General features: G+C 32.0%; 1 non-coding gene across 1 annotated transcript; it reads right to left on the reverse strand.

The window, feature by feature from the left end:
- Positions 1 to 645: 645 nt before the first annotated feature.
- Positions 646 to 729, reverse strand: TRNAL-UAA (transfer RNA leucine (anticodon UAA)). The gene has a single exon. It is a non-coding gene; the product is annotated as a tRNA-Leu (tRNA).
- Positions 730 to 13,240: the final 12,511 nt, after the last annotated feature.

Here is a 13,240-nt window from a genome sequence, read left to right on the forward strand (position 1 = left end):
ATTTTAGTAATATGTTAAATAAATCATTGTTAGAAAAATATCTTTTATTAATCTGTTCCTGGTACGACTAAAAGTCTATGTTTTATATTATCTGTGCGACAAAATGAATGAATTCAAATTAAAAATTCTTTTTCAAATAGGCAGTTATGTTTCGATTAAGCAAAATTGCTATTTAAATTTAAACAGGCGCTTAGATTCGGTAAATTAATTATTTTAACATTATAAGTAGTAAGCTACCACCGCCTCGAAACCTGATCTGTTGAAAAGAGCCGGCTAGAAACTCAACAGTTGCACTTTTAAATGAAATGTAATAATTTTAAAATTTTCTCACAATTTCATATAAATATACAGACATAATACCAATTATGTAAATGAGTCCACATGGAAAAAAGTGAACCAAAAAATATTTCAGAAATATGTAACGTAAATGTAAAACAAAGGCACCAAATTAAATTTAATGCCTATGAAATATAGATACTGATAAAAAAAAACCTTGTAGTGGGCGTAATATTAAATTAAATATATAACAATATAGAACACGTGATAGAAAGTCTAGGTAATATAATAATATAGTATGTGTATATATATAAGTACATATATTAAAAATTAGTTCTAAAATTTTCGATAAAAATAAAAAAAGAGGTTTGTCAGGTGTGGGGTTCGAACCCACGCTCCCTCTCGGGAACCAGAGCTTAAATCTGGCGCCTTAGACCACTCGGCCAACCTGACTCTCTATCATGCGTTCGAAATTGCTATACATTTAATTACATATTCTTTACTATACACGTGATACATTAAAAAATTTTTACAATAAAAATCAAAAAAGTACAACGTGCGGTCTTATCACACGAGACAATATCTTACAGACTACCATAGTATGGAAAAGGTAGAAGTATAAATAATCGGTAGTTAACGTGTATAAAACATACATACATATTTACATAAAATATATACTTATAATAAATAATGTATAATATATGTATTATAAATATAAACATTAAACTAATTTAGTTCGCATTTGCTTTCAAAACGATAAAAAAACAGGGGAAGACAAAGAAATGAATTGACAGATAAATAATCATAGGTCTAGTAAATATTTCTTAACCATTTTCTTAAAAATAGGTAGTGAGTTAGCACGTCTTATATTCAGCGGTAAATCATTTCATAATCGAACAGCCTGTGTGATAAAAGATTTGGCCATAAATGATATGTATACTTTTATATAAGTTCTCCGAAGATATCTATGTGGAGATATCCTATAATCGCCGCGCTTATCAGCCGTGTTGGCAGAATTGGCAATAGCAGTGAGGTATTATGGTACTCAGAGAAGGCTTCTTCCTATCTTCTAGAACCTTGTTTGTGAGCAGTGGTAATCCTGTAAAATTATAAAAAGCATCCTTTATAATAAATAGAAGGTAATAAAACACGCTAAGATTCCAATCTTGGAAAATTTACCATATCGTGGTATAAATTACAATAAATAGGTTATAAGACTTAAATCTAGATATTTATATACTCGTAGGAAATAAACAAAAATAAATAAAAATTTTACAAGAAGCTATATAGGCAAAATAAAAAAAAGTTTTTAATTGTAATTATAAAACTAGAAATATTTATTTATTTACTTTATTGGAGATAAACAGTAACAGAAACTTAGAAATATAAAATTAGTTACAATTGTTACCTTATAACTATCTCACTAAGAACATTTAATGATTTATAGTCAACAATGACAAAACAAATAAAAACATTACTAAACAGGGATCAAGGATCCAGCGCATTCTGCAAATCACACTGCATAATTAAATGTATTACACCTAAAAAGTGAATGTAGATAAAGGTAGAAATGCATTTGAAATATTTGCAAATGAGTAAATAAACATGTGAAGTACAAAAGAAAGCCAAAAAAGATATTGTGAAGGAAGATAGAATTCACCAAAAATGGGGTCCCAATGATTATATAAAAATAAACATTTAGTATCATATAGAAAATCAAACCTGATTATATTAAATAGGTTAACAATTCAACTTAATTATAGAGAACATGAAGAAGACATTTTTTTATATCGGATCATCGAACTCTGTCTTTTGATAGCACTCGTGTCTGAACAAGTGTGTACTTGTCGATCTAAGAGACGCCTCAAATCTAACAATCACTTGAAGATTTCAGATATCGCTTGAACTTGTGGAAAATCTTTAGTTTTTTTTTAGTACAATTTAATATTTAATAACAAGTTAGTTAGTTAATAAATTTATTTTATCTTAATCTATATTTATGCTAGGTTCTTCTTTCTTTTTATACGGTTTTATTTGGTTCGACCCGTACGGAATTTATTTGGATCAAAATTAGAAATTGAAATTTAAGCACCTTCCCGTTATCAGATTGATCTGAAATTTGGTACACACATTTAAATTAGATGACAATACAATATATAATAATAAAATCAATAACATTATAGATCTAAGATGGCCGCCGATACAAAATGGCGGATTACGTATTTTTCCTTAACCCCCTCAATATGGGTATCAAATGAAAGGGCTACACTAGTAAAACACGATGATTATGTCAAAATTTAAAATTCAAGATGGACGCCGTTCCAATATGGCGGACTAGGTACATATTTTTCCACAACCACCACAATATGGGTATCAAAAAACCGTTTAACTTAAAAGTTTTTTAAATGTATTTGTTAGCCGATAGAAGCCCGCTGCTAGACATAGGCTATGTTTTTTTTTAATATGGCCCTCGCTATTGGAGGCCTCTCGTACCCCTAATTAGTTGGAATCAGGGTCTTTGTTTACAAATAAGTTTTTCAGATTTTTCATCTTTATTCTTCACTCACTGTCATACTTCTCAATTTCTTTTATTCTTACCTTATTTACATCACAATATCTTTCATTTTGTTCTTTCATTGCTTCTTGCTTTCATCGCCTTCCTTCCATCATCTTATTACTCTTAGGTGGCTAGGTACTTTTTTTTATTCTTTATTTTTTATCACAGTTTTCTTTGGGTTGTGCATTCATAATACATTACTACACTTTTCTTATTCTATTTTTCTAATTATTAATTGACTAGTTATTATACGTGCAGTTTATTAGGTACCTACTTGTCTATACTGTTTTGTTTCTATTAACAGTGTCACTCACCACCCTACGAGCAAACGATAGGAATGATGGGCGAAGGTTGTCGTCGCCCATCATTACGGCGATGCTCTCTAAATCCACCTTTAACTTTACCTTCGTTTCTAGGGTAGGCCATGTTTCTTCTGAGAACTTTTTCTGATTCATATTTACAGCTAAACTCGCATGTGTCATGAGAAAAATTCAAAGCAGTACAACTGGTTAAAAAAGACAATAACAATCAGATTTCAATTTTCAATAAAAGCATTTAACTTGAATTTACGTGGGTTCCAAAAGGAACCTGTGATCCAGCACTAGCTTTTTTAATAAACCAGGTGAAGTAATTGTATATCTTTATTCTGTTTTACATAGCAACATATATTACATAAATAACTACTTAGGTTTATTGTTTTAGAGTCGTAAAAATGTTTGACTATACATTTCAACTGTAATATATATTTAGTTCTAGATACACTAAAGTAAATAACTTTAAAAAATGTGAAAAATATTAGCTAAAATAACATTAGCTAATTAACTTAAAATAACAGCGCTAAACGTTATAACAGTGTAACGGTATTTTTGCGGTAGACCAGGGACAATGTAAACAACTAGTTACAAAAGGTTTATTATCATTAACTTTGGGGAGAATTGGATTTCGAAAGCGACCAAACTGTACTTATATTGGGTTATGAAATATTAAAAATATTTTTTATTAATTTTTATATGCCTTGAGAATACAATTATTGCTAAATGCTTTTCGTCTAACTACACAATTTTTTATATCGTAATATATGATAGACGTAGTGCTAAAAAAAGAATATGTTCTTATAAATGTTCCATTTTTGATATGACTAATATATGGTGATTAGAAATAAATTTTTACATTTATTTCCAATCATTCTGTATAAATGATTCAGAAATATAGTACATTACTTGCTCGCCTAAAACTTCTGTATTCGTTTCATATTTGATCTCCGAAAATATGAACATGTTTCGGAATTTTTAATGCTAAGCTCAATTGGTTACCCATAAGGCTTCGCCGGAATGCTCACATACTTTATCTACTTTCTAATATTCTTTTCAATCTGCTCACTTCCTCTCATTTTCAAGGTTTCAATTCCTCCTTCCTTCATGATACACATGAGAGGTCTTTGTGGTCATCAGAGAATCTAAAACTAAAAAGCCTGCATTTTACTTCGTTTATAACCAAATCTTTTACCACACATGCCATGACCACATGAGTAAAAGACGTGCTATATCACTATCTATTTTAAAAGTTAAGAAATATTTACTAGATCTATGATTATTTATCCTTCAATTCATTTCTTTTTCTTTCTCTGTTTCTTTATTCTTTTTGAGACAATTGCGGTCTAAGTCAGTTTGATGTTTTTATTTATTATAATATTATATTTATAATGAGTATTATAAGTATATATGCAAAATAAATGTATGTATTTTTGTATATAGGTATGTTTTGTACACGTTAAACACCCACATAGCTGTGACCGTATTGACTATCACAATAATAATAATGAATTTAAAATATACCGTGAACATTCATGCCAAACTTTCATTGTTTTTATTTAATTGTATCCAATCATATGTCTTTATTTGATTTTATATTTTCAATAAATATATTTCGCTGTTTATTCTACCGTACAATAGACTCATATATATATATATACTAGCTGATCCCACAAACGTTGTTTTGCAAAAAAAAATAAAGTTTTTAATTAACAAATGTAAGATAAAGATTGATCGTAGAGTGGTGAAAATTTAGGTTTGTATGTATTTTTGTATGCTGTATCATAATAAAATAAAAACCAAAAAAAATTGTGTAAAAAATTAAAAATAAAATTTAGGGGTGGACCACCCTTATCACTTAGGGGTATGGAAAATAGATAGTAGTCGATTCTCAGACATCTAAATACGCATGTAAAATTTGGTAAAAATCGGTCAAGCCGTTTCGGAGGAGTTCAAGTTCGAACACCGTGACACGAGAATTTTATATATTAGATATATATATATAAATATATATATATATGAAAATATATATATATATATATATATTTATATATACATATATATATATATATATATATATATATTATGCCTATGATCTAGACCTCTTTAAGAGTTAAGATACTTATTAATATATCAATGTAAAGTAAGTATTCTATCAAAGATTTTAATTAACATCACTTAGGTCTGTCTGTACGCTGAACAGTGTCTAGATATGGACAAATTAATTAATTATCTGCACAGGTTAGAGCGTAATTAAATTTATCAAATCACTTGTCATGTAACAATAGTATTTGAATTTAGAACGCTGAATATTAAATAACGTATTAAAGTTGAAGATGAATGATAGTAAACATATCCGTCTTCTTCTTTTCAGTCAACGGAGGCTGCAAGGCTTAGGTGTCCCCAAAGATCGGCACGACCGGTCTTGTACAGCGGTGAACAGTTTCTCGGTCTCTCTCTCTGTAATACTCTGTCGACCACTTCCTCATCCTTACTCCATATCGCCATCCTCAGGTTGTATCTTCTGTATTATATAAATAAAACAAAGACGGGTTTGTTACACTTATAACTCAGGATCTGCTGAACCAATTTTCATGGTAATTGATCTCCGCCCCGAATAGCAGAATATACATTTTAAAAACAATGAAAACTCGATATGTGTAAGGAATATTTAATCATTTCAATAAATGCAAACATGTCAAACATTTGTTGTCCAATCCTGTCAAATACTGTAACAATTATTCATGTGTGCGTTGAGAAATTTATTTTGTGTGAAATGTCTCAAAAGTTTAGGTACTCTTATATTTGTTTGTGTTAGACATTAATTTGTGTAAATGTTATATATTATACTCCCTATTTAATAAAATTAATATAATATAGATAATTTATTTTTCTTTATATGTAATTTAGTCCATTTGAGATATATACAGCGTCGCTAGGTGGACAAACGATAAAGCCAGGGTTTGAGAAGTTACATGTCAAAAGTAAGTGTAAATACTTGAATAAAGATATTTAAATTTGGAAACTTGGGAAAGACTGGGCGTTAGTGCCGGAAGGTTATCGAACGGCGATCACAAGCAGGTAAACGCGGCGTGGGTAAGCCCCGCACTAGACACTAGATCAGTGATTCCTAAAGTGGTCTATATCGACCCCTAGGGGTCTATGACAACCTGGAAGGGGTCTACTTCAGCGAAAAAAAATTTGGGGGTCCATGAAATGAAAATGGGGGTCCACGATAGTTGATTTCAACACATACATTGATAGTATCTATATACTTACATCATCTTATAATATCAAAACATTTACATTATTTATAATAGTACCTATGAAGTAAAAAATTTGTTTATTTAATGTTACGTATATTTTACATAACAGATACAAAATTTTATATTGAGTAGTTTTAATTTAAATTCAATTAAAAAATGTATAAATTGACATATGTTTTCACTTTAAGTTCTTAACACTAAACTTCACTACAGTTAGAAATTTACAGGAAATCAATATCAGGTAAGTAGGGGGTCTACCCAACACGGAAAAACATGGCAAGGGGTCTACGACACAAAAAAGTTTGGGGAACTCTGCACTAGATAGACATACGCACGCAAGCACGCAAATATACACTAGATAGTACACGAAAGTACGCACTAGATAGACGACATACTTAAGTTCGCGGAAAGTCGTGATCATAGCTATTTTTGGAAGTGGTTTATGCCTTAAATTCGGTGCCTATCGGCTATCATATTGATGATGAATTTAGAATACATTGTGAACTAAACTAAAATATAAAAAAATGTGGGAGTATATACACTAATAGTATAGTATATACACTAATATAATATCTAAATAAATAATTAATATAAAATTTTGTAAGCAAGCAAAACCGACGGGCGAACCTAATATGCCGACTTGGTGCAGTGGGCACGCGCACGCACCGGTGACGCGTGCGCAGGCCTTTTGTTTCCTGCGCCTTTGTTCTATTACTCGCTTTCGCTCGGTAGCGGTGCTGAGTGCGCCCCAGAGTCCCACGGTGAATGCACGTCCGTTTTGCTCGCCTTCAATCGCTCATAAAAATTTTGGTACTTGTGCTAAATAAATTTATAAAGTGTTACAAACCTAATTAAACATCTTTTAATTGGACACTAACGCTTTAAAAAATAATAAAGAAGACTTACAAAATGAACGTTTATGCAAAGCCTTGGTTTTTACTAAATCGCGTCCAGTCATATAATTTTATTCGACTTTACATTTTCAATAAATATATTACGAAGTTTATTCGACCATATAAAAGGCTTCGATCAGAGCTTAGTATCTAATAGGATTAATACGACATCGTGCTCTGTGTAGACTAAAAGTAATTTTTCTTATCTGATATTAGAAAAGGCTTTAGTAGTACCAATTTCAAACAGAAAGTAGCATTTGCACTTTCAATATATATGTATTGCTTGGCCGAATAGATTAAGGTTTATTTTCATTAATGAAAAAGTCTTAATATTTTTAATTCAGAATTTCGTTGCTCAGATTTTTTTCTTAAGACATTGCAAAATTCTAGACAAATAAATGAAATTGTAGTGTCTATTTCTAATATTCTAATAACATTTTTATTAAATTTTTATTTGTCTGCCTGTCTGTTCCGGCTAGTCTTTGAAATGGCTTGACCGATTTTGACGGAAGGTACTGGCAGTTAGGTAAAGTAACATAGAAATAGACAGATAATAAAATACTTTTACGATAAAAAAAACAATGAATTATTTTTTGGCACGCGTACAAAGTCACGGTCACAGCTAGTATATAACAAAGTTCCACTAGTTAAAAGTAAAATTATTTTATTGAATAAATCTTATAATATTCAAAAGGTTTTATTTGATTGAAATGGATGAACTTGGTTAGTTGACTAGTTCACATGGTTTATATTAAAAAGATTACATTAAAAATTTTTGATTTACATTTAAAAACAGCAACCGTTGAGGATCTTCTCAACAGATCAACCTTCCGAGCTGGTGGTGGCATACTCTTGTTCTGAGTTCACTAACCTTTTATAATGTTAAAAACAATTGACAACGCAAGGTTGCGTTTACATGGCTTCCTGAAAAAGGATTTTTCTAAATAAAAAAATTAACTAAAAAATTTAAAAAAATTAGATATTTTATTTTAAATAAAAATAATATTTCTAAGGACATAGGTTGTGAAAAACAGATTGAAAAATTGTAAGAGATATAATGACTGCATTGAGATCACTACACCTTTCATTGCATAAAACTTAACTCTAGAAGGATTTGTTAAAACAAATCGATAATGGGGTCTTTAAATATATTTTCTTTATAAAACTTATTACTTAATTTACCTTATCCATTATTTTTCGTCAATAGAACCTCCATTAAATAATGTAGTAAAATAATTTTATCTTTTCAATGAAAGCTATAAGAAATATCAAGCGGATTAATTGACTCTAAGGCAGAGTTCCCCAAACTTTTTTGTGTCGTAGACCCCTTGCCATGTTTTTCCCTGTTGGGTAGACCCCCTATTTACCTGATATTGGTTTCCTGTAAATTTCTAACTGTAGTGAAGTTTAGTGTTAAAAACTTAAAGTAAAAACACATGTTAAATTATACATTTATTAATTGAATTTAAATGAAAATTACTCAAAATAAAATTTTGTATCTACTGTACCAACTAAACCAATCTAATATACTAACATCCTACAACTTACACAATTTTAAACATATATAATAATTTTTTTACTTCATAGGTACTTTTATAAATAATGTAAATGTTTTAATATTATTAGATAGTATGAAGTAAGTAAATAGGTGCTATCAGTGTATGTGTCGAGATCCACTATCGTGGACCCCCATTTTCATTTCATGGACCAAATTTCTTTTCGCTGACGTAGACCCCTTGTAGGTTGTCATAGACCCCTAGGGGTCGATATAGACCACTTTGGGAATCACTGCTCTAAGGTAATATATATATATAAGCTTCAATATCCTCAGCAATTAAGTTCTGGATTATATTTTTTAATACCATTATTAATTCTGAGCACAAAGGAGAGAGGTTGAGAAGGAGTAGGTATATATCACAGCGGCCAAGCAACGTACAGAGTATTAACGTAATTTATACTCGACACAGGTACACTGTGTTGCGTTGTGGCGTTTTTAATTAAAGCTCTTGGACGATAAATAGGATAAGCTACTTTTACGAGAAAAGCTTTCTTACCTAAGTAATTTTTATACAACTGAAGTGGATAATGAGTTAGCCTGTTACACAACCAGAGGTTACGGTACGTAATATATATTACGAGGAAAACTTTTCACGTAACGTGAAATACCTTCAATGGAAAATTCATTCCAGACGGTACGAGGTTAGAATGTGCTTTATTATGAAAGTGACGAGAGTTCCATAAGAATCTTGAATGAAACTACAATCAAATTGAGTTTATCCACTAAAAAAGAAGAACCAACTAATAAATAAATAAAATTATAAACAATATATGTATTAAAAAAATAAACGCCTCTAACAAAGTGACGAGAGTTCCATAAGAATATTGAATGAAATTCGAATCAAATTGAGTTTTCCCATTACAAAAGAAAAACCAATTAATAAATAAATCAAATGATAAAATATATATGTATTAAAAAACTAAACGCCTCTAACAAAGTGACGAGAGTTCCACAAGAATGTTGAATGAAATTAGAATCAAATTGAGTTTTCCCATAACAAAAGAAGAACCAATTAATAAATAAAATGATAAATAAAATGATAAATAATATATGTATTAAAAAATAAACACCTCTAACAACTTTAGTAAAATACTTTGGAGACACTTTCTTGAGACAGAATTTTTAAATGATAATAAAGCTTAATAAATTACTCTATGACTATATAAAGGGTGTTGCGAAAGTGACTACTAAAAGAATCCGTCAGTTTCTCGTAATATACATCAGATCAGAGAGCGTTTGAAAGCTCAGTTGAAATATGGGAAAAAGCACAATCTGATACTGGTTTCTGTCAAATAAGGCTCTTCTGGTATTTTTATATGACCTATATAAGTTATTACAGTAAATAATAACAATATGAATAAATATTTTAATAAATACAGTAGGTAGCGAAATTTATTGAGCTTTTCTATATTAAAAAAATCCGTCTTTAGTTTTGAAGTTAATACTGTAAGTTTAATAAAAATCGCAAGTTATTATTATGTGTAGTAAAAAAAGTTATAAGCTAAATAAAGTTAGAACTTTCCGACTCTGTTATAAAACTAAAGGCGAGTTCAGACTACCGTTGTTTGTCTTCGCAAGAAACTTTGCCGACTTTTTATTCACGTAAATATAAGGTAGGAAAGTTAATCGTTTTAAAAAGATGTAAAGATTTTATTTGACATCTTTACAGTAAATGTCTCCCCTAAAGATCGCTACTTCGGTCTACCTAGTGGAGGGGGATACCCACGCCGCAACAGCTCATGTTCGTCACAAGATAGCTTTACGGCCCCCACGGGCATCGGCACGAGCAATTTGCTCATCAACTGCCACATCAGATGAGCAATTCTTTGTGCTACCTTGATTCTTCTGAAGATCTCCTCATTTCTCATTCGATCTCGCAGCTTAACTCCGAGCATAGTCATATATATAAATAAATTAATTCAACACGTTTATGATATTAAACACGATTAATTATTTTATTTATTGAGAACTAACCTCACTTTATTTGTTACGTGAGATTCACACCCTTCCATGTCCAGGCATATTGGAGTCTACTCTGGTAACGCTGCGAGATAATTCCGGAAAAAGAGAGTTGAGAACCGGAACAAGTTAAGAGAGAAAAAGAAACTGTTTAACGGTTTCCTAAAGCATCAAACTACCGCCTCGTATAGGCAGTGTTCTGGAAGCTTCGAAATATCTACTCGTTCAAAATAACGCTATATATGAAGACAAAGGTCTTTCACCAGTGTGTTACTAGTAATATATTGGAATCGTGGTCGTCTGTCGAGGAATTAGGACTTCCGCAGAATAAAGGGTCATCGACTTGGCTCGAAGAATTACTTTTTCAAGTGGCAGTAGGCGAAGCACGTCGCTTCTGCAACCAATGGTGTTCAGGCCAAAAAAATCTGGAGTGTTTTCGGCCAGCACAAAATCAATCATTGAGGTGATCTTTAGTGGGTGCCTATATCTTGGGCATTCTCTAGATACAAAATAGGAGCCAGTAGATGCGGCATAGGGAGGCCCCCACTAGATAGACTGACGATATAGTTGAGGGTGCGGGAAGACCAAAGATGGGGACTGCACAAAACCGGTCATTGAGACGATCTTTGAAGGAGGCCTATATCTGGCAAAGGGCGATCTCTAGAATCAAAATACGAGCCGGTAGATGCGGCATAGATAGACCCCCCACTAGATAGACTGACGATATAGTTGAGGATGCGGGAAGACCATAAATGGGGCTGCACAAAACTAGTCATTGAGACGATCTTTGGAGAAGGCGTATATCTTCCAAAGGACGTTCTCTAGAATCAAAATACGAGCCGGTAGATGTGGCATAGATAGACCCCCACTAGATAGACTGACGATATAGTTGAGGGTGCGGGAAGACCATAGATGGGGCTGCACAGAACCGGTCATTGAGACTATCTTTGAAGGAGGGTTTTATGTTGCAAAAGGCGTTCTATAGAATCAAAATACGAGCCGGTAGACGCGGCATAGATAGACCACCCACTTGATAGACTGGTGATATAATTGAGGGTGCGGGAAGACCATAGATGGGGCTGCACAAAACCAGTCATTGAGACGATCTTTGGAGAAGGCCTATATGTTGCAAAGGACGTTCTCTAGAATCATAATACCAGCTGATAGATGCGGCATAGGGAGGCCCCCCACTAGATAGACTGACGATATAGTTGAGGGTGCAAGAAGACCAAAGATGGGGCTGCACAAAACCGGTCATTGAGACGATCTTTGGAGGAGGCCTATATCTTGCAAAGGACTTTCACTAGAATCAAAATATAAGCCGGAAGACGCGGCATAGATAGACCCCCCACTTGATAGACTGGTGATATAGTTGAGGGTGCGGGAAGACGATAGATGGCGCTGCACAAAACCAGTCATTGAGACGATCTTTGGAGGAGGCCTATATCTTGCAAAGGACGTTCTTTAGAAATGATGTATCATGATGAAAGAAATCTAGAATTAGAAAAGTTAAACATGCTATATACAAAGTTGTAAAGATTTTCTTCTAAAAGCATCTGCTGACTATCAAAGTCTTTTAATACCTGATCCTCATAAAAGTCCAGACGTCACATGTTTGTTTATTACTCAGGGACTTTGAACGTACCACGTTGCGAGAGTAACAACTACTCGCTACATCTGCCCCATCCAGTACACGACAATTTATATCAATGGCGCGTCCTATTTTCGTGGAAATTGCCTTCTTTATTGGTCCCAGAAAACCCTTCGTGTTTTGTTATTCCATACGGTTATATTTTTTTCGTGCACAACCTTTTCTATACAGTGATAGTTTAACCTGCTTGATAGTGTCAATTTTACTATAAATCTCTGCTATATAGAAATATACAGGATGATCTGTTATAGAAATAAAGGTTATAACTAATCGCCCCTTTTTATGTCAAATGATTTTATTACGACATTTACATTAAAGCTTTTAAAAACAATAGAACGCAGTAAAGATTGAAAAACAAAAAGGTATCAAAATGCTATAAATAAAATTATTCATATTACTGTAATTAAACGGTTTTTAAATGATTTTATTTAGTTCGACCTGTACGGAATTTATTTATTTGGGTCAAAATTATAAATTGAAATTAAAGCACCTTCCCGTTATCAGATTGATCTGAAATTTGGTACACACATTTAATTTAGATGACAATACAATATAATATAATCAATAACATTATAAATCTAAGATGGACGCCGATACAAAATGGCGGATTACATATTTTTCCTTAACCCCCTCAATATGGGTATCAAATGAAAGGGCTACACTAGTAAAACACGATGATTATATCAAAATTTAAAATTCAAGATGGAAGCGGTTTCAATATGGCAGACTAGGTACATATTTTTCCACAACCACCACAATATGGGTATGA

This window comes from Battus philenor, unplaced genomic scaffold (genome assembly GCF_028537555.1).
Source record: "Battus philenor isolate CCGP_79_NKW_IND1 unplaced genomic scaffold, ilBatPhil1.0.hap1 SCAF_15, whole genome shotgun sequence".
In the NCBI taxonomy this organism is placed as follows: Eukaryota; Metazoa; Arthropoda; class Insecta; order Lepidoptera; family Papilionidae; genus Battus; species Battus philenor.